We start from the raw sequence: 5596 nt of genomic DNA on the forward strand, positions 1-5596 counted from the left end.
GGAGCGCGTCAGGCTCAGGCCCCTACCCCCAGGCAGCGCCTGGGATAAGGCAGTAAATAGCTGGTGCAGGTTTGGGGTTGGCTCGTTTGATTTAATCCGCAGGTGCCGCCGACGGCTGCCGAGTGCTCAAAGCACGTGGTACAGAAAAGCTTCGGGAAAACCAGACAAGCCTGAGAATAATCCCAACACCGCCTCAGCATCTTTTCCTGGTTTACTTCTGATTATACCTTCATTTTGGATTATGCCGCTGCAGATCCATCACCGGCTCTCCCCGCGACCCTCCAAAGCGCGTTTCACCGACGGTTGCTTGCTCCTCGCGTGCGGGGCACGGCCCAGGCCCATGCCCTGAGTTTTGCCCCGAACTTGGCTCCTCAGGGCCCCCCAGGAGGAGCAGCCCTGCGACGCAGCCCCCTCCCAACCTCGCTCCGGACCCCTTCAATCCATACAGCTTAGCCAAAGCTCAGACGATCCCCCAGCTCCCCCCCAACCCCCCGAGCTTACGGACAGCTTAAAGTTGTCTGAATCTGCAAAATTCACCCAGTCTATTCAACCAAGGGCCAGGAAAGGCTGAAGAGCAAACTAAAAGCTAGTTTCTTCACAAAAACAAAACACACTGAAAACACTTCCAGGCGTGTTTCAGGGACAGAGAAGCCCCAGCTGCCCGTGCCCGGGCTGCAGAGGCCTCAGCCCGGGCCACCCTCGCTCCGCCGGGGCTCTCCCACCCAGCGCTGGACCTCACCCGGCCCCTGCCTCCCCGAGGTCTCCGCGGGAGGAGAGCTGCAAGGAGGCCGCGGAGCGCGCGCAGAGCATCGCCCGGAGGCGGCCATCCCCGGGGCAAGGCTGGCCAAGCCGTCCTGCTTCCCCTGGCGCGAATTTTCCCGCCCACGTAATTAAGCTCACAGTTAAAATCGCAGGCGGATAAAATGCTTCCGACTCATTCTGGTTTAAGGGCTGGGTTGACTATCCCCACACCCGCTCATTCCTCGGGCGATTTCTGGCCTTTCCGGCTGACACACAGAGACGAGAGGTGGAAATACATGCCCTACAAGCCCTGCAGGACACTTGGCTACGTCTTCACCAGCACAGAGAGGAGTAAAACGCCGGCAGATCCCGTGCTGAGGGCCTGAGGTCTGCACTGCGGGAGGTTTAAGGGGCTGACCTCAGCCCCCGTGGCCTCCACACCCACTGGTGCCTGGAGCACGCCAGTATAACCCAGGACTGCGTCTTCAGGTGTGGCTTCCCGTGGAAGGGACCCACCTTGCACGCTCCGAGGTGCAAACCACACGCAGCAAGGATGACAGCTAGATCGGCTTCGCAACATTAGCGTAGTCGCATCCTTCCCGAGCCAGCAAAATCAGCCTTCCAGTGCAGCTTCTAACTTTTGGGATGCTCTTCCATCAACTTTCTGCTCACAGGGCCACGTTTCCCAATAAAACGAGATGTGGAGAGCTTGGAGACTGCTGTCCCCCAAAATATCCTGCCTCCACATCTCGCTAGCCCTGACAAGCAAACGAGGAGATCTTCACGGAGGACGCGCGACGTCCCCCTCCGGACGCGCGGTGCCTCTGGGCTGGATGCCATTCCCGTGGCAGGTACTGGTCCCTCAACCGCAAGGGAGCTCCAGCAGGTGCACGTTAACGCTGGGGGGGTTTCCACGGGTTTCTCTCGCACCCCAAATCGGCAGTAGCAAACCAGCCCCATCAGCTTCTGTCGCACCGGTGCTGGGTGTAACTCATCTCCTTCCCCAAGACAGCCCGCTCTTCAAGTCAGTACGGGGCAGGCCCATGCTTTGGCTGCATCTGACACCATCAAACACGCACCGGGCCGGGCTGGGAGGAAAACACTCTGCCAGGAAAGCTGTCAGCAGCAGCCCATAAAACCTCCTGGCAGCTGGCAATCTCAAGGCACATCGCTCCCGGCCAGGCAAGCTGCTGCGAAAGAGGGCAAGGGGTACCGAGGCTTGAGGAGGGCCAGGCCGGCTCCCTCCTCCTCCCCGCCGCAGGCTCCGGTCCCCCCGGACCTCTGTCCCTCCAGGAGCCCATGCTGGGGCTGCCAGCGGGGGTGAAACTCCGGCCACTTCCCAGCCAAAGGATGTGGCATTTTTTTTCCCATATCCCTCAACACAATGCAAGAATTAATCGCCGCAGCAGCCAGAGACAAGAGTTTCCGAAAATAACTGGGATTGTGACGGGCAACATCCCTACCCATCCCTACCCGGCCCGCTCTGGTCCCCCCCGCCCCCGGCCCGGGCACGGCGGCTGCGGTCCCCCCGGCAGAGCTCCCCGGCCCGGCACGGCCCGGCCCAGCCCGGCCCCGCACCTTCCTGCCCTCCCCGGGGCAGCGCCTGCCTGGCCCGGCCCGGCCCAGCCCGGCCCGGCTCGGCCCGGCTCGGCCCTGCCGCCCACACGAGCGGCGGGATGCTGGTAACGCGCCGGAGCGGCTGAAGCCCACTGGGATCCGCGGAAACCCTGCGCGAGTGGCCGGGAAAGGGCGCGGGAGCCTCCGGCCCCGGCAGCCGCCGCTGCCTTTTCCCGGCCCCGTTTACCGGCGTTTCCAGCCCCGTGTTTCTCTGGAGCCCGCAGCCGTCTCCCCGCTTGGCTCTCACCCGAAGCGGCGTGCGGCGCTGCAGACGCGGCTGGAGCGCGGGCCGAAGGGGCACGGGCTCTCCGGCGGAAAGTGCGGTTAATCGCGTTAGTGCGGCTACGCGGATGCTCGGGATGCGTTACAAGCTTTGATCCATCCCCTGTCCGGAGCTGTGGTTTGCTTCTCTATTTATAAAAGTTCTCAGAAAACAAGGGGGAACTGGAAAGGCTGATTTGGGTTCCCCTTCTCTAGAAAGTCTGCAGTCCCAGCAACATCAGCCTTGCTCACAGAAAGCTTGTGGTCTCGGCGCCCTTTCCCAAGCTGATTTTACGCCGAGCCGTGGGAGGCAGCAGCTCCCGGAGAGCTGCTCCTGCAGCAGCTACTTCCTGCGGCTCCGCTCTGCCAGAGCCGCCCATTCCCGTGCCCCGGGGCCGGGGCAGCCCTCGCCCTCGGCCCCCGGCCGCTGCTCCCCAGCGGAGCCGGCGGGCGCCGCGAAGGCGGTTCGGGGCGACGCGCCGAGCCCTTCCCGAAACCCTCCCCGCCACGACGGCCCGTCGTGCTTCGTTAAGCTCTGCCTCGTGCCGCCCGCTCGCCGGGAGGGTTACCGTGCCGCTCCGGGTACCTTGCTTTCCGTGGCGTCGCCGCGCAGCCGGCCGCTCCTGCCGTTCCCGCGCCAAAACGCGGGCGCCGGCCCACCGGCTCCTGCTTAATCCGGCGCTCCTGCCCCGGCTCCGGCGTGATGCTGGCGAGCAGTAACTGTTGCAGGGCCGGTTTTTCCAACTGGGAGGCGGGGAAGGTGCGTTGCTGCACTTCAGCTTTTCCCGGACGTTTCAGCCCTGGAAGCCACCCGAGGGCAAAGCCGAAACCCGCGGCGAACCCGGCAAAAAGTGAATCACGGCACGCCGGCGGCCTGGATCAGCGCGCCGCCCCCGCGCCGGGGCCGGCGGCGGCGCCGCTCCCCCGGCGGCTCTCGCCGGCGACAGGGCCGCCGGCCGCTGGGATCTGCCCCGACTCACCTGCGCCGGCTCCTCCCGCCGCTGCCGGGCCCTCGCCGCCTTCCTCTTCCTCCCCGATGACCCGCGCCTGCTCGGCGTGACTTTATTTCTATATTTATTATTTCTTTCTATTTATTACTCCAACAATAGCATCATTACAAGGGTGCACATCCGAGGACTCATCCGGCCGGACGCAGCCATTTCATTACCTTGGACGGGCCTTTTCCAGGCGTTTCCCTCGATGAGCGGCCGAGCGCCGGTTATTTGCAGCCGGGAAAGGCACGCGATTTGGACTCGGGAGGTGACCCTGCTCATCCTGCGCAGGCTGGAGTTGCCCCGTTCCTGGGCTCGGAAAGCCGCTTCCCCCCGGCGCACGGGAGGGTTTTGCAGCGCAGCTTCGCTGCGGCGCGGCACCCGCCTTCTGCTGCAGCCTGCCTACGGCGAGCCGCTTCGCCTAAGGTCAGCCAGGACCTCTCACGCGTTTTCCCTTCACTGAGCCATATAGGACAAAACTTTCCAGCAGAGGAGACGCAACGAAGAGCCGAGGGAGCAGCAGTCTCCCCGGCCGGTAGAGCTGTTTGCAAGAAGCTGTTTCCCTAAGAAGCTGGACTCGCAAACAGGATGGGAGAACAAGGCCAGCTCAGCCCTGCTGCTGCTTTGCAGTTACCTGCTGGCCGTTAAACCGCACACGCGAGGCAAGCTCTGCTCCGCGGCCTGGCCAGGCTCGAGGACGGGAGGAAGGGGCAGCGGCTCGGCGGGGAGAGCCGCCGCCGCGGGCCCGGCGGCGGGAGCCGCCCGCGCTCCTCGCGCGCCTGCATGCGCGCGGGTAAACAAAAGCACAATATTTGCACGGCGCGCCATCTGCTCCGGGCGAGCGCGCTCCCCGGAGCCATCTGCGCCGCGAGGCGGCTCCGGCGCCTCCGTCTCCCCGCCGCGCCGCGGAGAGCGCCGCCGGGCTCCGGGGCGGCCTCCCGCTCCGCGGCGAGCAGGACACGCCGCCCGGCCGGGCCGCCTTGCTGCGGGCCGCCGCGGAGAGCCGGCGGCGGGCGCGCAGCCCCCGGCGGTGCCGCTCGCCGAGCGCTCACATGATGGCAGCAGCGCCGCACCGCTGCGGCTGAGCGCGGCGGGGCTGCGGGGTGCGCCGGGGGCCCGGGGCAGGCCACGGCACGTGCTGTGGGGTGCACCGGGGTGCTGTGGTGCATGCCATGGGGTGCACTGGGGTGCTGCAGGGTGCACCATGATGCTGCAGTGCATGCCATGGGGTGCACCAGGGAGCTGCAGGGTGCACCAGGGTGCTGCAGTGCATGCCATGGGGTGCACTGGGGTGCCGCAGGGTGCTGCAGTGCATGCCATGGGGTGCACTGGGGTGCCGCAAGGTGCACCATGATGCTGCAGTGCATGCCATGGGGTGCACCAGGGAGCTGTGGGGTGCTGCAGTGCATGCCATGGGGTGCACTGGGGTGCCGCAAGGTGCACCATGATGCTGCAGTGCATGCCATGGTGTGCACCAGGGAGCTGTGGGGTGCTGCAGTGCATGCCATGGGGCGCACTGGGGTGCTGCAGGGTGCTGCAGTGCATGCCATGGGGTGCACCAGGGAGCTGCGGGGTGCACCAGGGTGCTGCAGTGCATGCCATGGGGCGCACTGGGGTGCTGCAGTGTGCTGCAGTGCATGCCATGGGGTGTACTGGGGTGCTGCAGGGTTCTGCCGTGCATGCCGTGGGGTGCTGCAGGGCATGCTGCGGGGTGCACTGGGTGCTGCAGTGTGCTGTAGGGTGTACTGGGGTGCTGTGGCGCATGCCATGGGGTGCCGTGGGGCGCAGCAAGCTTGCCAGGGGTGTGCGGGGAACCCTGGGGACCGCCCCCCCCCCCCCCCAGCTGATGGCTGAATCGTGTCATCGGGGCAAACTGCCCTGCCCAGGGGAGCAGCCACGTGCCCCGGGACAGCCGTGCTGCAGGATAGCCATGCTCCAGGACAGCCATGCTCCTGGGATAGCGGTGCCCTGGGATAGCCGTGCTC

This window comes from Rhea pennata, chromosome 22 (genome assembly GCF_028389875.1).
Source record: "Rhea pennata isolate bPtePen1 chromosome 22, bPtePen1.pri, whole genome shotgun sequence".
NCBI lineage: Eukaryota > Metazoa > Chordata > Aves > Rheiformes > Rheidae > Rhea > Rhea pennata.